General features: G+C 46.1%; 1 long non-coding RNA gene across 3 annotated transcripts; it reads left to right on the forward strand.

The window, feature by feature from the left end:
- The first annotated feature begins 1,836 nt into the window (after positions 1 to 1,836).
- Positions 1,837 to 22,838, forward strand: LOC137314008 (uncharacterized). Of its 3 annotated transcripts, XR_010961165.1 has the most exons (4): positions 1,837 to 2,068; positions 9,095 to 9,423; positions 12,245 to 12,559; positions 14,776 to 22,838. It is a non-coding gene; the product is annotated as an uncharacterized lncRNA (long non-coding RNA). The 3 variants fall into 3 exon arrangements; XR_010961163.1 differs by having other exon boundaries at positions 9,095 to 12,559; positions 14,776 to 16,271; XR_010961164.1 differs by lacking the exon at positions 1,837 to 2,068 and adding an exon at positions 7,403 to 8,116 and having other exon boundaries at positions 9,095 to 12,559; positions 14,776 to 16,272.
- The last annotated feature ends 476 nt before the right edge of the window (positions 22,839 to 23,314 follow it).

The following is a 23,314-nucleotide window of genomic DNA, read 5'->3' on the forward strand; positions in this document are numbered from 1 at the left end:
TGTGAGTGAGTGTGGAGGGAGGGGGATGTGAGTGAACGAGGCGGGAGAGGGATGTGAGTGTGCGTGGAGGGACGTGGATTTGAATGAAATTGGAGGGAGTGGGATGTGAATGAGTTTGGACGGATGGGGATGTGTGAGTGTGTGTGGAGGGAGGGTGTTGTGTGAATGAGGATGGAGGGACGGAGATTTGAGTGAGGATGGAGGGAGGGGATGTGAGTGAGTGTGGAGTGAGTTGGATGGGAGTTCGGGTGATCGAGGGGGATGTGAGCGATCGCCTTCTCCCTCTCTCTGGGCCCAGGAACGTGTTGGCGGCTCTGGGTATGGAGGGAGCAGCTCCGAGAAATCTCCTTCTCCCTGAACCCCGGGCCTCAGTCAGTGAGGAGCCGCACTTCCGCTCTTCCCGCCCGCTCTCCCGCCCGGTCTCACAGCCCGGTCCATCCCCTGGGTATCCACGTAAGAACATAAGAATTGATGCAGGCGCAGGGCGGTCACTCCAGTCAGTTCCGGAATTCAATAAGATCCTGGCTGATCATCGATGGCAAATTCACTTTCCTGCCCGATCCCCATTTCCCTTGAATCCCTTAGAATCCAAAACTCTATCGATCTCAGCCTTGTTCAACACCCACAGCCCTCTGGGGAGAGAATACCTCTGAGTGTGGTGGATATCTCAGTCCTATATGTCCGACCCCTTATCCTGAGACTATGCCCCCTTGTTCGAGACTATCCAGCCAAGGGAAACAACCTCTCAGCATCGACCCTGTCAAGCCCCTTAGAATTGTACATGATTCAAAAACATCACCTCTCATTCTTCTAAACTCCAGACTGTATAGGCCCATTCTACTTGATCTGTCCCCATAGAAAGACCCCCTCATCCCAGAAATCAATCTAGTGAACCTTCGTTGCACCGCCTGTAAGGCAAGTACACCCTTTCTTCGATAAGGAGACCAAAACTGTAAACAATACTCCAGATGAGGTCTCACCAAAGCTCAGTACAATTGTAGGAAAGCTTCTTTACTCTGAGACTCCAGCTCCCATGCAATAAAGGCCAACATGCCATTTGCCTTAATATTTATTTTCTGTACCTGCATGTTAACTTTCTGTGTTTCTTGTACCAGGACGCACAGATCTCTCTGAACGCTAAAATGTAATTGTTTCTCAACATTTAAAATATTCTGTTTTTCTATTCTTCCCACTAAAGTGAATAACATCACATTTCACCACATTATGCTCCATTTGCCACCTTCTTACCCACTCACTAAACCTGTCTATTCCCCTTTGCAGACTCTTTATGTCCTCCTCAAAGCTTACTTTCCCACCTAGCTTTGTATCGTCAGCAAACTTGGATACATTACATTCGGTGTCTTCATCTAAGTCATGAATATGGATTGTAAATAGCTGAGGCCCAAGCACTGATCCTTGTGCAACTCCACTAGTTAGAGCCTGCCAACCTGAAAATGACCCGTTTATCCCCACTCTCTGTTTTCTGTCCGTTAATCAATCCTCAATCCATGCTGATATATTACCCCCAATCACATGAGCACTTATCTTGTGTAACAACCTTTTATGTGGCAAATTATCGAATGCATTTTGAAAATCCAAATATACAACATCCACTGGATCCCCTTCATCTACCCTGCGAATTTACATCCGCAAAAAACTCCAATGGAGATTCTCATATGAGAGTGACTTCCGCCCTTTCTGTCAGTTCAAAACATGTGGGGGCGGGTCTGTGAGTGGGAACAGGCCCTGATTGGCGGGTGGGGGTATCAATCATTTGTTTTGAACCAATGGAAGGGGCGGATTCAGTGAGGGACATTAATTTCTGTAGCGAGGGAAATTATCGATTAGATTCTCATCCACACCGTCAGTATTGGTCTCATTTTCTGCCCTTCCAGAATTAGATCTCTCGGTGAATGACGGAGTGATTCAGTAAAGTCCACAGCTGGAAGTAAACAGGGATTGGAGACTGAGGAACAACAGCAGGTGAACCAGCACAGGATTGTGAGAGCAGCAACCAGAGAGAACCCTTCCGATTCAAAGAGCTTCCATAGATCGACTGGGGAGAAATGTAAGAGAAAGTCCCATTTCCTCAGATAAACACTGGTCCTGTAGACAGTCCACAAAGCTTCGGGGGGAAATTGTGAGAATGAGACTGGGAGAGTCTAATCACCGAGGACAATTATTCAGCATGAGGCCGTGCAATGTAATGTGAAGTGAGATCAGTGTCTGTCTCAAAACACACAGTCACAAATTAATCTTGTGTGTGTTTTAGAGAAAAGGGGTTTGATCTAAGAGGTGACTCCAGTCTGAGGCAAAGCCCAGCAGATATACAGTGTCTCCGCCCCCAGTACCAACTCGGAAACAACCCACCTTTATGACCCCCATAATATCGATATTACACTGTGTGTTAATGTAGTACCAGACAGTGTAACTGAATTCAAATATACTTCATATCCAACTATCAAAATCAATCATCTTACAATTCTGAACTGGATACTGGGTTTAACTTAATGTTATTTCCCATCAGTAAATCTATTTCTGGATTTCACAATTGCAGTTGAATTAAATGATTATCATTTAAATATAAACTGGTGATAAAATGATACGTAAATCGTATTCTAATAATGATTTGTAAAATTTCTTCCAATTGATTATTCTGTGTGTTGTCAGAATAAATGTTCTGGGTGATCACATGATCCAGCTCTCGGGCTCGGCCGAGGGGTCGTTTTATTAAACTGAGAGTGATGTTTGTCCCGATATAATTCAGATTCATTTCTGTGCTCTTTCATCACAATTACCTGATTATTATGGGGTCTGCTTTTAGTAGAAAATATAAACACCATCTTAAACACTAACTGGAGTTTCCAGAAATGTCGTTTATCCAAATTTTGTAACATTCCAGATGTACAAAGAATGTGACGATCAGATGTTTCAGTAATTTAAATATTAACAGTTACAGGTTTAGATGGTTTAAGACAATCAGATTTTCAGAGCAGGCGGTGTCTGCTTTTAACAATGTGACTGTTTTATCGAAGTCCTTCTGTGGATGCGGTGCTGCTTAATGTTCTGTCGAGCTGGAACTGATAGTGAATTCAGTAAAGCCCCAATATCAGTTCTTGTGGTGTAAAAAATCCGTTGCTGGAATCGCAGCTTCATGGTTCGAAAAATTGTCTGAATGTTCAGGGTTAATCTTCGTCTTTCCGAAACTCCAAGCACGTGATGGTGTTTTTGTTATGTCCTTTTCAGTAACTTTGGTTGAGTGAGTTCCTCTATTGCCAGGGTAAAAATCTGTCAGATCTCAGTACAAGAGGCGTTGGTTCCAATTTATATCCGAAAGACCATGAAACATTCAGTGTAAACTCTTATCTATATATTCAGACCATGAAACATTCAGTGAAAAGTCCTATCTATATATTCAGACCATGACACGTTCAGTGTAAACTCCTATCGATATATTCAGACCATGAAACATTCAGTATAAACTCATATCTATGTATTCGGCATACCAGGAGTAGATACGATTAAAAAATTTGAAGAGTTGTTATTAATCCAGAAAAATAATATTAAAATACAGCAGTAGGTTGTGCAGATATGTACAATTCATAAGACTTTCTGTTGCCATGGTTTAATAATACTTTTCTGAAATTGATAACTCCTGTGTGAATACTTATTTAATGGAGATTATTATTCCACGAGTTATTCAGTCCTCCCAGCACTGCTGGTATTATAGTGAACATTCACACATGTCCGCCTCCCATTCTGGCCTGTTTGAACAAACAGTGAGAACACATTCCAGTTCATCTGGCCCAGTATGAGCAAGACCATCGAGATGCACTAGTGATGAAATAAAAGTCTTATTTCTAACGCACACTTCCTGTAAGTGTCACACTTAATGCTGCACTCGTCTCCTGTCACATTCACTTCCTGTTACACATCAAACTTCATAATTCAGAAATTAAACTTGTAGAATAACCTCTTGTTCCCTGTCAGTGGTGTCTAGGTGTGGGACTGGGTCAATGGTGTGTGGGTGTGGGGTCGGGTCAGTGGGGTGTAGGTCCGGGTCAGTGGTGTTTGTGTGTGGGGCCGGGTCAGTGAGGTCTGGGTGTGGGGCGTGGTCAGTGGGGTGTGTGTGTGGGGCCGGTTCAGTGGAGTGTGGGTGTGGGGCCGGGTCAGTGGGGTGTGGGTGTGGGGCCGGGTCAGTGGGGTGTGGGTGTCGGGCCGGGTCAGTCCGGTGTGGGTGTCGGGCCGGGTCAGTGGGGTGTGGGTGTGGGGCCGGGTCAGTGGGGTGTGGGTGTCGGGCCGGGTCAGTGGTGTGTGGGTGTGGGGCCGGGTCAGTGGGGTGCGGGGCCGGGTCAGTGGTGTGCGGGTGTGGGGACCGGTCGGCGTGGTGTGGTGTGGGGCCGGGTCAGTGGGGTGTGGGGCCGGGTCAGTGGGGTCTGGGTGTGGGGCGTGGTCAGTGGGCTGTGGGTGTCGGGCCGGGTCAGAGGTCTATGAGTGTGGGGCCAGTTCAGAGAGGTATGGGTCTGGGGCCGGGTCAATGGGGTATGGGTGTGGGTTCGAGCCAGTGGGGTATGGGTGTGGGGCCAGTGAAGTATTGGTCTGTGGCCTGGTCAGATGGGTATGGGTGTGGCGCCTGATCAGTGGGGTATATGTCTGGGCCGTGTCAGGGGGTATGAGTGTGCGGCCAGGTCAGTGGGGTGTGGGTGTGTGGCCGGGTCAGTGGGGTATGGGCGCCTGGTCCGGTCAGTGGGATATGGACACGGGTAAGGATCAGTGGGATACAGGTATAGGGCCAGTTCAGTGGGATATGGGTATGGGGCCAGGTCAGTGGGGTATGGGTGTGGGGCCGGGTCAGAAGGTTATGGGTGTGGGGCCGGTTCAGAGGGGTATGGGTGTGGCGCAGGAGCAGAGAGGTATGTGTGTGGGGCCGGGGCAGTGAGGTGTGGGTGTGGGGCCAGGTCAGTGAGTTATGGGTGTGGGGCCGGGTCAGATGGGTATGTATGTGGGGCCTGGTTAGTGGGGTATGTGTCTGGGCCGTGTCAGGGGGTATGGGTGTGGGGCCAGGTCAGTGCGGTGTGGGTGTGGGGCCGGCTCAGTGGGGTATGGGCGCAAGGCCGGGTCAGTGTGTTGTGGGTGTGGGGTCGGGTCAGTGGGGTATGGGCACGAGACCGGGTCAGTAGTGTATGGGTGTGGGGCCAGGTCAGTGGGATATGGCTGTGGGGCCAGGTCAGTGCGGTGTCAGTGTGGGGACAGGTCAGTGGGGTATGGGTGTTGGGCCAGGTCAGTGGGGTATGGGTGTGGGGCCAGGTCAGTGGGGTATGGGCAAGGGTCCGGATCAGAGGGGTACAGGTGTGGGGCTAGGTCAGTGACATATGGTTATTGGGCCAGATCAGTGCGGTATGGGTGTGGGGCCGGGTCAGAGCGGTACGGGTGTGGGGCCGAGTCAGTGAGGTATGGGTGCGGTGCCAGGTTAGTGAGGTATGTGTGTGGGGCCGGTTTAGTGAGGTATGTGTATGGGGCCAGAACAGAGGGGTTTGTGTCTGGGGCCGGGTCAGTTGGGTATGGGTGTGGGGCCGGGTCAGTGAGTAATGGGTGTGGGGCCGGGCCAGTTGGGTGTAGGTGTGGGGCCTGGTTAGTGGGGTATGTGTCTGGGCCGTGTCAGGAGGTATGGGTGTGGGGCCAGATCAGTTGGGTATGGGCGCGTGGCCCGGTCAGTGGGGTATGGCTTTGGGGCCAGGTCAGTGGGATACGGGTGTGGGGCCAGGTCAGTGCGGTGTCGGTGTGGGGACAGGTCAGTGGGGTATGGGTGTTGGGCCAGGTCGGTAGGGTAGGGTGTGTGGCCAGGTCGATGGGGGAGGTTGTGGGGCCAGGTCAATGGGGTAGGGTGTCGGACCAGGTCAGTGGGGTATGGGTGTAGGGCCAGGTCAGTGTTGTATGGGTGTTGGGCCAGCTCAATGGGGTATGTGAGGTATGGGCGCGTGGCCCGGTCAGTGGGGCATGGGTGTGCGGCCAGGGAGGTGTGGTATGGGTGTGGGGCCAGGTCAGTGCGGTGTCGGTGTGGGGACAGGTCAGTGGGGTATGTGTGTGAGGCCAAGGCAGTGGGATGTTGGTGTGTGGGGCCACGTCAGTGTGGTATGGGTGTGGGGCCGGGTCAGAGGGTAAGGGTGTGGCGCCGGGTCAGAGGGTATGGGTGTGGTGCCGGGTCAGTGCGGTGTATGTGTGGAGCCAGTTTGGTGAGGTAAGGGTGTGGGGCCAGGTCAGTGGGGTACGGGTGTGGGGCCAGGTCGGTGTGGTAGGGTGTGGGGCCAGGTCAGTGGCGTATGGGTGTCGGGCCAGGTCAGTGGGGTATGGGTGTGGGGCCAGGTCAGTGGGTTATGGGTGTGGGGCCAGGTCAGTGGGGTTATGGGTGTGGGGCCAGGTCAGTGGGGTATGGGTGTGGGGCCAGGTCACTGGGTATGGGTGTGGGGCCAGATCATTGGGGTATGGGTGTGGGGCCAGGTCAGTGAGGTATGGGTGTGGGGCCACGTCAGTGGGGTATGGGTGTGGGGCCAGGTCAGTGGGATACAGGTGTGGGGCGAGGTCAGTGCGATATCGGTGTGGGGTCAGGTCAGTGGGGTATGTGTGTGAGGCCAAGGCAGTGGGGTGTTGGTGTGTGTGGCTAGGTCGGTGGGGTATGGGTGTTGGGCCAGGTCAATGTGGTATGGGTGTTGGGCCAGGTCGGTGGGGTAGGTTGTGGGGCCAGGTCAATGTGGTGTGGGTGTGGGTTCGGGTCAGTGAGGTTTGAGCGCGTGGCCCGGTAAGTGGGGTATGGGTGTGGGGCCAGGGAGGTGGGGTATGTGTGTGGGGCTAGGTCAGTGCGGTGTGTCTGTGTGTGGGGCTAGGTTGGTGAGGTAAGGGTGGGGCCACGTCAGTGTGGTATGGGTGTGGGGCCGGTTCAGTGGGTATGGGTGTGCGGCCGGGTCAGTGATTTATGGGAGCGTGTCCGGATCAGTGGTGTATGGGCACGGAGTCGTGTCAGTGTGTATGGGTGTGGGGCCTGGTCAGTTGAATATGGGTATGAGGCCAGGTAAGTGCGGTATGAGTGTGGGGCCGGTTCAGAGTGGTATGGGTGTGGCGCCGGGTCAGTGGGGTATGTGCGTAGGGCCGGGTCAGTGGGGTGTGGTTGTGGGGCCAGGTCGGTGGGTATGGGTGTGGGTCCAGGTCAGTGCGGTGTGTGTGTGTGCGGCCAGTTTGGTGAGGTAATGGTGTGGGGCCAGGTCAGTGGGGTATGCGTGAGGGGCCAGGTCAGTGGGGTAGGATGTGGGGCCTGGTCAGTGGGGCATGGGTGTTGGGCTAGGTCAGTGGGGTAGGATGTGGGGCCAGGTCAGTGGGGTATGGGTGTTGGGCCAGGTCAGTGGGGTATTTATTGGTGATCACTGTTATGAAACATTATTTCATTATGTGTGTATCTGACGCTGCTTCAGATGTCTGGTTACTGAACTGAGTTTTCTGCTCATTCTTTCACATCTCATTCTCTGCTTCACTGTGGATGAATTCACTGACTGTCACTGGACTTCGCTGTGAAATGAAATGTTTTGATGTTATGTTGTCTCAGTTTGCACCGTACCTGTTGGAATCAGAACCCTTCTGTAGATTATACGTGTAATTTTGGCGTTTTGTTAATTGAACAATCCCGCCATCTATCACTTCACTTCATAATTACAGGAGAAGGAATCTCAATTATTGTGAGATCTGCCTGGGAGAGGCATTTGATTCTGTTTATTCCATGATTTGTAGATTAAGTGAACAGTGTAGGTGAACAGGTGGAGAATTGGATGATCGGTAGAAATTTTAAACGATTCTACAGAGGCTTCACTATTTAACAGACTGACACTGAAAATAGGATCGGTGGAACCCGGGGCTGGTGAACAGAATGCAGGCACAGGATGATAGGATTTAATCGGATATGAAAATCTACTTTGGAAAGAGTGTAGAGTGAGTGATAGAGAGGGCGATTGAGAGGGAAAGCGAGAGGCTGTTGTGTGAATAATTCATCAGAATGAACTGCTGAAACTTCCAGTACAATTAAACAGAGAAAATGTGATTTGAAGGTGTTATTATGATGCGGTCAGTTTGGGTGAGTTTTTATTGTGGGACTCGCTCCTCATGTTTATATCCCTCAGGTCCTCAGTCTGTTTTTGTGAATGTTCCTTGTTTTCCAACTTGACACTAAACATAATTAGAATTTGCTTAAATGATAGAATCAGTAATTTCTTGATCATAATGAAATATTCGGATTCTGTATTTTTAAAGCTAGCCTGAATTCAATAAACAACGTGGTTGATTTGATTAATTATTTTCATTTTAAGTTTAATTGAATGTGCAAATTAAATTTATTTTGGACATTTTATACCCAACACATGTTCCCCGACACCAATAACCACATAAATGAACTGTTGAATGTATTAGTTGGATTGTGTTCGTGGGACCCATAGATTAGATTTCATAAAACACTCTGCTGCAGTCTCTCCCTGTGAATCCCAGCCTATCCTCCCACTGCAATGAATCCTCTGTCTCCTCGTCGGTTCCTTCAGTTTGTCCGTTTTCCCAAACCATCTGCTCCTCACTCACCTCCAGCCCGCATACGTTCATCTACACTACTCTTTTCCTGGACTCCTTCCCAATCTCACTCACTGTCGACTCTATTAAACCAGAGCAACACACAAGCTGCTTCTCCCCCTGTCCCCTCAACTTCCTCACCTTTCCTTCTCCTTCCCCGTCCGTTTGGAACCCAAATGCGGCTTTAATCCGATGGATTGCCGGTGTTCAAAACCCTTTCTCCCTTCCCCACCGCACTGTGCCCTCACGCAGCCCTTCCATTGGATTCGGTGCTCACTTTATTCATTTCCTGTATTCATCTCCCAATTCGTTATTGATCATTGTGTTTAAAAAAAAAACATCTCTCTGCCCGAAAGCGCTGCCCAGGTCAATGAATCACTTTCCACCCTTCGATGCAGCAACAAAGCGGGAAATTTCACCCCAGATCCTCTCAAACTGCTGCTTTGGCTCCAGGTCTGATCAGTAATTTCTCTGCTTCCTTTTCTCTCTCTTACAGTTAACTTGGTGGCGATTGTGATCCTGTCCCGAGGAAAGTGCGGTCTCTCCAAATGTATCAGTCGCTACCTGGTGGGAATGGCAGTGGCCGATCTCCTGGTCGTTATCACTGATCCGATATTGACGGTGATTAATGTGATGTATCTCCCAGTGTCATTCCTGGACATTACTCCTGTGTGCAGCTTTATTAGGTTCTTGGGTTTTGCAACCACGGTGGTTTCTGTCTGGCTCACAGTCGCTTTCACCTTTGATCGATTTGTGGCCATTTGTTGCGAGAAGCTGAAAACTAAATATTGCACCGAGAGAACGGCGGCTGTGGATCTGGGAACAGTGAGTGTGCTGGGCTGTTTAGAAAGTGTCCCCACGTACTTTATATATGAACCTCAATTTATAATTGATAATGTTCCCTGATTTTGTGTGGGTAAACCGAGCTTCCGTACTTCCCCCGCATGGGCCGCATTTGACATGTTTCACCTCATTTTAACCCCTTGTCTCCCGGTCTGTCTGATTTTTCTGTTCAATGTTCTGACTGTCAGGCGTATTTTAGTGTCCAGTCTAGTCCGCAGGGGACTCCGGGGCCGCAGCAATGGAGAGAATCAGAGTGATGCAGAGATGGAGAACCGAAAGAAATCCATCATTTTACTCTTCAGTATATCGGGCAGTTTTATACTGTTGTGGCTGACACAGGTTGTCTTTTACATTTACATGTGAATTGCAGACATTCGGTCATTTTACTCTCACACTGACCCTTGTTATATCACAAATCACTCATCAAAGATGCTGCAGCTTCTCAGTTCCTGCACAAACACGTGTATTTATGTCCTGACCCAGACTAAATTCAGAGAAGAGCTGAAGAACGGGGTGAAATACCCACTCAATCTAATTGTTAAATAAATGAAACGATAGAAAGAGCTGAAGGGTTTCAAGCACTAGAACTAAATCCCATTTCATTCTCCATCCCCTACACTTCCCAGCGGATAGAAATTATATTTTATATTATCAGCACAGAGTCCTGAAATGATGTGAAATCTGATTCTGATGTTATATTGTATTGATAATTTACCAATTGAGACAGCATTTACTCCACAGACGACACTTGAATTTTTGCTCGAAATGTCAGCACGAAGGAGCTCAGCTGGACTTGAATTAAATCACCACCCCGATAAATGGGCAAAGCTGGGAATTAAAGTAGCTGTTTAGGGTCTAATTGGAATTTGCGCACTCCATATAAATGGAGAGGGAGAAAGGGAGAGAGAGCAGAGAGGGAGAGACATAGAGAGAGAGACAGAAAGAGAGAGAGAGAGACAGTCAGAGAGAGATAGAGAGAGAGACAGAGCCAGAGAGAGGCAGACAGAGCGAGTGAGACAGAGCGAGAGAGAGGCAGACAGCGAGAGACAGACAGAGCGAGACCGATAGAGAGAGAGACAGAGAGAAAGAAAGACAGAGAGAGACAGAGAGAGCGAAAGACAGAGGGAGAAGACAGACAGAAAGAGGCAGACAGAGAGAGTGAGACAGACAGAGAGGGTCAGACAGAGCGAGAACGACAGAGAGATGGAGAGAGACAGAAGGAGAGAGGCACACGGACAAAAAACATGTAACGATTTAAAAAGCGCAGAAAATTAAGACAGATTCACATAAAAGGCAGATAATGTGAGAGAGATCGTAATAAATAAGGGCAGAGACAGAGTTATTCAGCGATGCAGAGAAATAAAGAGAGAGTTATTAAGACAGGAGAGAAAAATAAAGACAGAAAGAAAGCACATATATTATGAGAGAGAGAGAGAAAGCAGACATGGATGGAACGAACGAGAGACATTGATAAAGAATTACAACGTGATAGAAACGGAGAGGTAAATAGACGGAGGAAATCCATTTAAAATAACTAGAGACTGAGGGAGAGGCAGAGCAGGGGAGTGTAAGACATAAAGAGACAGTAACAGAAAGAGAGAAAGTGGAATAGAAAGCATGGAGACTAATAGAAAACAGGAGAGGGGGAGAAATACAAAGATTAAAACAGATATTGAAAGAAATGCAATGAAATACAGAAACAGATGCAAAGAAGAGATCGAAAAGTAAACTAGAAACAGAGAGAAAGAAGTAAACAGAAGCAGAGCTGGAGAGAGTGAGAAACAGACAGAATGAAATAAAGACAGATGAAAAGGGAAGCAGCAAGAAATAGAGAGAAATAAAAGGGAAAAGTAGATCCACAGGGAGAAACAAAGACAGAGATAGACAGAGGAAAACAGAAAGAGAGAGAAGGATACGGAGAGAGAGGTGGAAAGATAAAAAGACAGATGAAGTCAGAGAGAGAGAGAGAGAGAGAGAACGAGCGAGAGAGACAGGGAGGCAGATGGGAAAAAGACAGAGAAGGCAGAGAGAGGATATAGGCAGCGACAAACAGACCGAGAGAGAGAGAAAGGGAGGCGTACAGATAAAAACTAAGAGTAACAGAAAAAGATCGAGAGATAAACAGCGACAGAGACTGAAATTACAGTAGAAGTGGAAATAACAAGATAGAAAAACACTCAGAAAATAAACAGAGATCAACCATATAAAAAGAGAACAGACAGGGTGAAACATGGACAAACATATAAAGTGACAGGAGGGTAGAGACGGGAGTGAAAATAGGTCTCAGAAAGCATTAAATAAACAAAGAAACTGTGTAATCAGCCTGGAGTGTGTGAGAGTGCTGACCAGCAGAACAGCAGCAGATGAAGCAGGCCAGACAGTTCATGTTTGTTCTGGGGTAACACTCTTGTGGATTTAATTTTGACATTTCTAAAGATGATGCCTGGAGGCTGCAGAATAAAGTCACTCAGTCTTGTGTACCTGACCCTGACCGTTGCTTACTGCAGGAGTTTCCCAGCTGCTCTGTGTAGTAAATAATCATACGATAAACGAAAGCCTGAGACTAAATCGGCTTCATCATGTCTGAAGGAAAGGGATGATTAAAAGGTGGAAGGGCTGTTGAAAGGATTGTTAATGACACATTGTAAAAAGATCAGACAGCAGGGGATAGATCACCATAGCAATAATAACGATTCCAGGGGGGCGAGAGGTCGTTTGAACTCCTGCCGACTTAACTTGGTTACGTTGTGGACACTGAGAGAAAACAAGTGAAGTGTCAATCAATCGTGGGTTGTATTTTTAGGAACCTATTGTTGACAAGCCAGCGTCCCAGAGGTGTTGTTCTGTGTAGAAACGGTCTTTAAAAGCTGGGCAGAAGTTGAGTGGAGAGAGACACAGATCCACCATAACTGCTCCAACCTCACTTTTCGCTTCCTGGCAGCACCACCTCACCTGGAATCTTCCTGACTGCTCGCTACCTCCCAGCTTGATGCCTCGATGCTGGTTTATAGATTGCCTGTGAAGCAGATGACCTGGATGTAAGAAAAAGTCACGCGACACGACAACGGTATCCATCAAAATACCTGGAATCTTCTCGGCAAGCTTGAGCCAACCATAAGTACATAACTTTCGTTATGGAATAACTCTAAGATAGGCATTTGATTTCCAAACGGTTATGCATTTTGAGAATTGAGAATGTGTTGTTTTATTTTTGTTAAAGCAATTCTAAATCGGACATAAACCCAAGGTGTTGTTTAAATTCTAATGTCATTTCTTTTTCTATTGAATTAATAATAAATGATTGTTTTCGTTATAAAGCCATGGTTTGTGCCTAAAGTTTGTTTAGGAAAAAGAGCCCATTAATTAAATGTAAAACTAAACCTCGTGGAGATAAAAAGTCATTGCCCCAAATTAAAGTAAAAACCACTTTGCCCCTTTTTGCTCCTCCATCTGGACGATGTGTAACTTTCCCAGTGAGCTGCTGGATTCTCTAATAAATCACACTGTAGCTTTACCTCTGCTGCAGTGATAATATACTGGACAGGGTCCCACAGCACTCTCCTGTTCTGTTTCTGTTACAAATACTGTTATTGTTTCAGATTGAAGAAAAATATGAATAATGGAGAAATGAATTAAATCCCAGATCAGAACGACATTCAGATTGAGTCCAATTTTACTCTGATTTATTTAATAGAAGCTAGAATTACATTCTCTACACAAAATGGCTAATCGGACCTTTCCTCCGAATGTCTGCTCTCTCCTTTTGTTTAACCATTACGTCCAAATAACCAAATGTTAATCTTTTTTTTGCCGAAGTTCACATTTGGTGTTTAATTCCCTCACTGAACCGCTGTCTTTGTGTTAAACACCAGCCAGTGCGATTCTCACTCAGTTTGTATCTTTAACTGTAATGCAACAGTGATTTAACAGGGACAGCAAATTAACCCTTTCCGTATCTCTCACCAGAACAAGCTTCTCCTTGCCCCTCAGTAAGATGGCTGTCTTACTGGTGACCATTTAGCTTCAAGGTCAGAGGGATCATATTGATTAAAATTCATCGCGGCCTTGTCCCTCAGTTAGATGGCTGCCCTACCACTCAGTCAGATGGATGCCCTATTGACGGCCATTCAGTTCAAGGATCAGGCCGGCAATTTTCTTTAAGCTTCATGGCGGCCAATTTTCTCAATATAACCATCTTGCCCTCCAAGTAAGTTGGCCGCCTTACTGCTGAGTAAGATTGCCGTCTTACTGGTGGCCATTTTTTTTCACGTTCACGGCGTTGAAGATGTTGTTCATGGTTTCATTGCAGGTACGGTGCAAGAGGAGGCCATTCAGCCCATTGTGCCTGTGCCAGCTCTTTGAAAACGCTATCCAATTAGTCCCATATCCCGCTCTGCTTTCCCCCAACTGCCCTTATGGAAGCTTTGTAACAGTAGTTGTAATAATACACATACACTAATATACAAACAAATTGATGTTATAGCAGTTGCTGTAATATATAAATACAAGTTGTTGTTGTCGACAAAGATTGTCTCTCAATCTTTTACTCTTTAGATTCTTCTCCTTTATAAACTGGGCTTTGTTTCCGTGTAAATGAATGTTGCTGAGAGATTGACCCTGCAACTGAGTGAGGGATCTTGCTGTGTATTAGGTTTTTTAAAAAACTTTTTTGCGTTGGCTATTTTATATGTCATGAATTTATTTGAAATATTTGGCTGATTGGAAAAAGCCACAAACTGTAAGTTGACCACAAACTACAGGCTTTTTGTCCTCTGCTAATTAAAACAAGAGAAAAGAGCAAAGGGAAAGCTCGTTCACCTTTGCAAACTGCAACATAAAGGGTGAAGTAGCAAAAACTGCCCAGGGTTTGTGTCCCCTGCTCCAGGAACAGAAGAGAAAATGAGCACGGGGCAATTTGGACCCTGCAGCAAACAGGAACTAGGACAGGCTGACAGACCAGCACTTTTTAGGGGAGGGGTGAGGGGGAGTGGGTGAGTGAGGGAGTGAGTGGCAAAGCAGGAGAGAAAACCCTGCAAACTTGTATTCGAAAGAGAGAGAAGCAACTTGTGCTCTTCAGTCTGCCCTGAGTGCCTTTCTGTCTCTCTCTCTCTCGCAACTTTTCTCTCTTTTCTTTTGATTCTCTGCTTTGTAACTGGGGAGTTTGTTTGTCAGTGGTGTTTGCTGAGAGATTGCCTGCCTGATTAATGGAGTGAGTGAGTGAGTGTGAATGTGTGTGAGTGAGTGAGTGTGAGGGAGCTCTGGGCTCTTGCTGTGCCTTTTCAATCACTTGCTTTGTTTTTAATCAATTGCTTTTCACCATCTCTCTCCCTACAGCGGATATTTTTTTGTGGAAATGCTGTAACATGAAGATGTGGAAAGACAATTTTTGGGAGGAGGATGAATCCTTGGACAAGAAGCTTTCTCTCCACAGCGAACTGACCGAGGCCTTCACCACAGGCTGCACTCAATGTGACTCACGTGAGATTTGCCTGGGTCACTGTGGGATCACTGGGAGCACTGTGGGATCACGGGGTGCTGTAGGATTACTAGGACACTGCAGGTTCACTGTGACATTGTGGGATCACTGTGACACTGTGGGATCAGTGGGTCATCGTGGAATTATTGGCTGACTGAGGGATCACTGGGACAATGGCCTCCATTTTATTTAAGATGGCCGCCTTACTGGCACCATTTTGTTTCAGCTTCGTGGCGTTACCGGAGAAATTACTTTACCCATTCTATGTAATATATAAATATTTTGTACATATATATATATATATATATATGTATATTGATATAAATATGTACAAAGAAAGTCTCTGCAACTTTTACACAAATGCAGTTTGGATCCTGGGACCTCTGGGTGCTCCGTGCAATCACTGGGTGCACTGTGAAAACACTGGCTGCACTGTGGGATCATTGGGATCACTTTGAGAGCACTGGGACACTCTGGGATTACAGGGACACTCTGGGATCACTGGGACACTTTGGATCACTGGATGCACTGTAGGATCACTGGGTCACTCTGCGATCACTGTGGGATCACTGGGTGAACTGTGGGTCACTGGGACACTGTGGATCAATGGGGCACTCTCACTGGTTGCACTTTGGGATCACTTGCTCACTGTGGGAACTCTGTGGGATATTTCCTTACCCAGGCGGGCCGAAAGGACCCTGTCTCTCTGCTGTACATTCGATGCAATTCCATGTAGTGTACAAATATAGATAATGTTGTTATTGTTGTTGTAGTAAAACAGGGAATCCCGGAGACACTGATTTACCCAAATGGGCCGAATGGTCTCTTTCTTGCCGTGCTATAGTCTATGCAATATATATATATATATATATATATATATATATATATGTATATATATATACAGATATATTTTCTTTTCCAATAAGGATCTGGTTGAACTTTACAGTAAAACTGTTGTCTTACTGCTACTATGTGTTTATTCTCTTACTGTTTCACCAATTTGTTTGGCAGCTAAAGTCTAAAACAAGGTCCAGTGTAGTGTGAATCTGTCACCCTCTGAAGAGCAGGCACGATTAGGCACTGGATAGAACGAGTGGCTGACATAATCTGAAGTGCTTTCACTGTTCATTACCTGGAGCCATTCAAATGTTACATTGATATCAGGACAAACGGAAACACTGAGACATTGGGATTGAAGCCTCACCTAACAGAGGAGCTGCTTCTTCAAGCTTAGAAATACAGCTGATTTTAAATCAGCAAAATTTCACTTCGTTAAAGTAGGTAAAAGGCAACTATCTCTGAACTGTCGCCACTATCTGAAAAACACAGACATTTTATTGATCGGGGAATAATGATCTTGTTCAAACTTTACAAAATAAAAAAAACAATTGTAATCGTTTTAATATAACGATCCGATGTAAAGCATTCTCCAACCAAACAAAATCACCAAGCATTCCCAGGACATTGAGAGATTATGTGAGTGGGCAAAACTGTGGCAAATGGAGTTCAATGTGGGGAAATGTGCGGTCATCCACTTCGGATCTAAGAAAGACAGATCAGAGAGTTTTCTAAATGGTGAGGAGCTCGGAACTGTGGAGGAGCAGAGAGATTTAGGGATCAAAGTACAGAGATCATTAAAAGCTAGTGGACAGTTACGAAATTAATTAAAAGGGCAAATAGAATGTCGGACTTTATTTCAAGAGGGCTGGAATATAAAGGGGTGGAAGTTATGTTCCAGCTGTACAGAGCTCTGGTTAGAGCCCATCTGGAGGACTGCATTCAATTCTGGGCACTGCACCTCAGGAAGGATATATTGCCCTTGGAGGGGGTGTAGCGCCGTTTCACAAATATGATATCGGGGCTAAAAGAATTAAATTATGAGGACAGGTTGCATAGACTAGGCTTGTATTCCCTTGAATATAGAAGATTAATGGGTGATCCAATTGAAGTGTTTAAGATGATGAAAGGAGTTGCTCGGTTAGAGAGAGTGAAACTACTTCCTCTGGTGGGGAATCCAGAACAAGGGGGCATAACCTTAAAATTAGTGGTGATGTCAGGAAGCACTTCTTCACATAAAGGATCATGGAAATCTGGAACTCTCTCCCTCAAAAAGCTGTTAAGGCTGGGGCTCAATTGAAAGTTCATGAAATGTGTTTGATAGATTGTTGTTAGGTAAGGATATTTAGGGTTACAGAGCTAAGGCGGATAGATGGAGTTAAGGTACATATCTAATTGAATGGCCGAACAGGCTCAAGGAACTGAATAGCCTCCTACTGTTCCTACCTAAAAGGCTCGTGGGGCTGAACGGCGTCCAGTTCCTGTATAACAGGCACGAAGGGCTGAATGACCTAGCCCTATTCACATGCAATAGGCTCTATGTGCTGAATGGCCTTCAGTTCCCGTACAACAGGCTCGAGAGGCTGAATGGACTCCGCCTGTTGCTATGTAACAGGCTTGAGGGGCTGATTGGCCTTCAGTTCCGGTATATCATGCTCGAGGGACTGAATGGCCTCTTCCCGTTCCGACTTATCAGGCTCGAGGGGCTGAATGACACCCAGTTCCTATTTAACAGGCTCGAAGTGCTGAATGGCCTCTTCCTTTTCCTGTGCAATATCCTTGAGGGGCTGAATGGTCTCTTCTAACTGTGTAACAGGCTCGAGGGGCTGAATGGCCTCCTTCTCTTCCTGTACAACAGCGTTGAGGTACTTGCCGCTATTATGTCCAAGATGGCTGCCGTAATAACCGCCATTTTGTCCAAGAGCGCCTCCGTACTTCCCGCCAGTTTGACCAAGATGGCCGCCGCACTTGCAGCCGTTTTGTCCAAGATGGCCGCCATACCTGCCGCCATTTTGTCCAAGATGGCCGCCGTGCTGCCGACATTTTGTCCAATATGGCCGCCTACTTACTGCCTTTTTGACCAAGATGGCCGCCGTACATGCGGCCATTTTGTCAAGATGGCCGCTGTGGAATTAGTCTCGGTGGAGTTAAGAAGCACCAAGGGGCATAACACACTGGTGGAAGTTTTCAATAGGCCTCTAAGCAGTAGTGGTAATGTTGGGGACAGCATCAAAAAGGAAATGAGAGATGCATGTAACAAGGGTACTTCAATAATCATGGGTGATTTTCATCTACATATAGACTGGCTAAACCCAAATCACCATCATACTGTGGAGGATGAATTCCTGGGGTGTGTACGAGATGGTCTTTTAGACCAGTACGTTGAGGAACCAACCAGGGAACAGGCTGTCCTAGATTGGGTATTGTGCAATGAGTAGGGGTTAATTAATAATCCTGTTGTGCGGGGTCCTTTAGGGAAGAGTGACCATAACATAATAGAATTCTTCTTTAAGATGGAAAGTGAAGTCGTCTAATCCTAAACTAGGATCCTAAATCTGAACAAAGGAAACTACGAATGTGTGAGGAGTGAGTTGGCTATGATAGATTGGGAAGCTTCATTTAAAGGCATGACGGTGGATTAGCAATGGCTAACATTTAAAGAACGAATGCATGAATTGCAACAGTTACACATTCTTTTTTGGCACAAAAACACAAATGGAAAAATGGCCAACCATGGCTAACACAAGAAATTAAGGGTAGTATTACCTCCAAAGAGGAGTCATATAAAGTTGCCAGAAAAAGTAGCAAGCCTGAGGATTAGAAACGGTTTAGAATTCAGCAAAAAAGGAACAAGCGATTGATTAAGAGAGTAAAAATAGAGTATGAGAGTAAACTTGCAAGGAACATAAAAGTGGACTGTACAAACTTCTACAAGTATGTAAATAGAAGAAGATCAGTGAAGACAAAAGTAGGTCCATTACAGTAAGAAAAGGGAGAATTTATAATGGGGAACAAGGGAATGGAAGAGCAATTCAACAAATATTTCGGTTCTGTCTTCACGGAAGAGGACACAAATAATTTCCCAGAAATGCTCCAGAATCAAGGGACAAGTGAGAAGGAGGAATTAAAGGAAATTCGTATTAGTAAACGAATAGTGCTGGAGAAAATAATTGGACTGAAAGCCGATAAATCCCAAGGGCCTGATAACCTGCATCCCAGAGCACTAAAAGAGTAAGCCATGGAAATAGTGGATGCATTAGTCGTCATCTTCCAAAATTCTATCGATTATGGAACAGTTCCTACAGATTGGAGGGTGGCAAATATAACCCCACTGTTTAAAAAAGGAAGGAGAGAGAATACAGGGAACTACGGACCGGTTAGCCTAACATCAGTAGTAGGGAAAATGTGAGAGTCTATTATAAAGTATGTGATAACAGGACACTCAGAAAATATCAACGGGATTCGACAAAGTCAACATGGATTTATGAAAGGGAAATCATGTTTGACAAATCTACTGGAGTTTTTTGAGGATGTAACTGGCAGAATAGATAAGGGAGAACCAGTCGATGTGTTTTATTTGGATTTTCAGAAGGCTTTTGATAAAGTACCACATATAAGTGTGCAAAATTAAAACACATGGGATTGGTGGCAATATACTTTGAGCCAGAATTAAACCAGCGATTTTCCTTTCAAGTTTTAATCTCTACAAGTTTTCTGCACTACAAGCTGAGCTATGGAAGGGAAGCAGCAAAGGTCCCTCTCTTTAGTGATTGTTCACCGTGCGCCTATTGACACTCCCGGACTCGTGGAGTCGTGTGGGCATGACCGAGACTGACTCGGTACCTGCTCATACCGCAGCGCTGTGGGAGCGTGAGCTCCGAATTACTTGCCGCACCCTGGGCCAGTGGAGAAATGAATAACGTGCCTGACCAGAATTCAGGAGATTGTTGGTTCGATTTCCACCTGGATGGATGGTTTTTGCAAACTGCCAATGAGCTTATGACTTTACAGCTTGCAAGCTGTCCGACTTGGTCGTGCAGCCTGGACATTTATGCGTCAAGTGCTTTCTTAGCGCAGCAGGCAGCGCGTCAGTCTCATAATCTTAAAGATCTTGAGTTCAAGCCTCAGAGAAGGCATCATTAAGCTTTTTTCCCCCATCTTTGCTCAAGACCAAAATCAAGAATTTTTGCTTCCTGCAGCACACCAAAAGATTTGCTGCCCCTTGACCTCTCTGTACCGTAGCACGCAGTGAAGCTTAAGAAGTACATGGACCATGGGCTCGCTGAAAACTGACGCCACTTTTGTTTCTGGACAATTGACCCAAGTCAAAATGTGAGTGGAGAATGCAAGAATCGATCCTGCTATCTCTCACATGCTCAGCGAGCAGTCAACCAGAATCAGATGAAGGTTCGAGCACGGAAGGAGGCCATTCGGCCCATCGAGTCCGCATTGGCTCCATGCATGAGCAATACAGCCAGTTCCACTCCCCCGCCCCATCCCAGTAGCCCTGCATTTTTTTCCTCTCCACGATTAAATCACCCCCTTGGGCAATGCATTCCAGATCCTAACCACTCGCTGTGTAAAAAAGTTTTTCCTCATTTCACCTTTGGTTCTTTTGCCAATCACCTTAAATCTATCTCCTCTGGTCCTTCACCTTTCCGCCAATGGGAACGATTTCTCTCTATCTACTCTGATTAGATTCTTCATAGTTTTGAATACCTCTATCAAATCTCGCAACCGTCTCTGTTCCAAGGAGAACAACCCCAGCTTCTCCAGTCTATCCACGTAACTAAATTCCCTCACCCTTGGAATCATTCGAGTAAATCTCTTCTGCACCCTTTTTAAGGCCTTTACATCTTTCCAAAAGTGCGGTGCCCAGAAGTGGACACAATACTCCAGTTATGGGCGAAGCAGTGTTTTATAAAGGTTCATCATGAATTCCATACTTTTGAACTCTATGCCTCTATTTATAAAGCCCAGGAACCCGTATGTTTTTTAACTGCTTTCTCAACCTTTCCTGCCTCATTCAACGATTTGTGCACATACACCCCCAGATCTCTCTGTTCCTGTATCCCTTTTAGAATTGTGCCCTCTAGTTTATATTGCCTCTCCTCATTATTCCGATCGAAATGCATCACTTTACATTTTTCTGCGTTAATTTTCATCTGCCACATGTCCGCCCATTCAACCAGCCTGTCTATATCCTCTTGAAGTCTATCACTATCCTCCTCTTTGTTTACTAATCTTCCAAGATTTGTGTCATCTGCAAATTTGGAAATTGTGCCCTGTACACCCAAGTCCAAGCCATTAATATATATCAAGAAAAGCAATGGTCCTCGCACTGACCCCTGGGGAACAACATTGAACACCTCCCTCCAGTCCGAAAGAACAACCCTTCACCACTACTCTCTGTTTCCTGTCCCTTAGCCAATTCTGTATCCATGTTTCTACTGCCCGCTTTATTCCATATTTGAGGTTGTTCCTTGTAAATTGCCCTTCACAGTAGTTGCTTCGCACTCGCCTCCAAGCAGCTCCACGACCAGCCTTGCCTTGGGTTGGCCCCTCCCTGAATACAATCAATACTTTGCTCCAATCGGCGATATCGAGTATCAGCAAGTGAGCAACAGCAGAACGGGAAGCCCCAGTAATCGTGAATGATGCTGAGAAGGGCCCGAGTTTGCTGAAGACAGACGGGGTCACCGGGAAGGAAAAGTTGCCCCGAGCTTGAGGAAGAAGCGAGAGCCCAGTCTGTCTCTCTGTCTGACTGACTGATTGAAGGCTTTCTTGCCTGAAAGCGGTTTGAAGCGTTGTTCAAAGGCACTTCCTGCTCGTGAGCAGAGGCAAATGCTCGAGCAAAACAGCCGTTTTCGGCAGACACAGAATGCTTTAAGGTTTGGGAAAGGAGAAGTGGTCTCCTGTGCCTCAGCACCAACATGTTAAGCTGTCGGCTGCCTGGAAAATTAAGAAAGCGGCCTTGAGTTAATTGCTGCTTACAACAATAGCACGTTCGCTACTTTGAACCAGCAAACTAAGGATGACTTTGATCTATTATTGTGTGATAGTCCTCCGCTTTACCAACTGAGCGATTGAAGGGAAGCTGCAATCATCCCTCTCTTTGGTGATTGCTCAGCGTGCACCTTTTGACACTCCCCGACTCGTGGAATCGCGTGGCCATGACCGAGTCTGAATTGGTAGCTGCTCATACCGCAGCGCTGTGGGAGTGTGAGCTGCAATGTATTTCATCAAACTGCAGTTAGTGGAGCAATAGATAACATATTTATTTAGAAATCAACCCATTATAGGTTCGATTCCCGTTTAACTTGAAGGTTTCTGTATTTTTTCAATACAAAACATATATCACCACTTAGAATTTAAAAATACACAGAGTTAAAATTAAATATCACAATTTCGAAGCAATACAACCCAATACAGAGCGTATCTCACGCTAGGTCCCTTCCAGTAAAAGGGGCCTCACCCTGCAATCTCACGGTGTGACCTGTCCAGTTAAAGGGGCCTCACCCTGCGATCTCATGGTATGACCTGTCCAGTTAAAGGAGCCTCACCCTGCGATCTCACGGTATGACCCGTCCAGTTAAAGGGGCCTCACCCTGTGACCTTATGGTGACACCCGTCCAGTTAAAGGGGCCTCACCCTGATATCTCATGGTGACAACCTTCCAGTTAAAGAGGCCTTACACTGTGATCTCATGGTGACACCCGTCCAGTTAAAAGGGCCTCAACCATTATCTTCCGGTCCAGAGTCCGTGGAGCAGAACGAGAAGTCCTCGCGCTTCTTGTTCCAGAAGCTGCACAGAGAGACTTCTGTGATCAGCAGCCTGAAGGAGGAAGAGGGCTCGGTGACGTCTTCAGAGACCGATATACTGAGTCCTCCCCACCTTGTATTGTGCAGAATGTAATATAAGATATGTACTGAGTCCACCCGACCTTGTATTGTACAGAATGTAATATAAAAAATGGACTGAGTCCACCCCACCTTGTATTGTACAGAATGTAATATAAGATATGTACTGAGTCCACCCGACCTTGTATTGTACAGAATGTAATATAAGATATGTACTGAGTCCACCCCACCTTGTATTGTACAGAATGTAATATAAGATATGTACTGAGTCCACCCGACCTTGTATTGTACAGAATGTAATATAAGATATGTACTGAGTCCACCCCACCTTGTATTGTACAGAATGTAATATAAGATATGGACTGAGTCCACCCCACCTTGTATTGTACAGAATGTAATATAAGTTATGTACTGAGTCCACCCCACCTTGTATTGTACAGAATGTAAAATAAGATATGGGCTGAGTCCACCCCACCTTGTATTTTGCAGAATGCAATAAAAGATATGTAGTGTGTTTTGTGTTGAAATAATGGGATCATTGTGTCTGCGATCTATTTTGTATTGTTTTGAACTCAAATTGCGTCTTTTACACTGAACTGTATGTATGCTTAATATTCATGAAATAAAGTATATTTTGAAATTTTAGAAAAGTTGCTGCTCAATGGCGCCCCCTGCTGGTGAGAAGAGACAAATGCTCGA

Source organism: Heptranchias perlo, unplaced genomic scaffold (assembly GCF_035084215.1).
Source record: "Heptranchias perlo isolate sHepPer1 unplaced genomic scaffold, sHepPer1.hap1 HAP1_SCAFFOLD_50, whole genome shotgun sequence".
NCBI lineage: Eukaryota > Metazoa > Chordata > Chondrichthyes > Hexanchiformes > Hexanchidae > Heptranchias > Heptranchias perlo.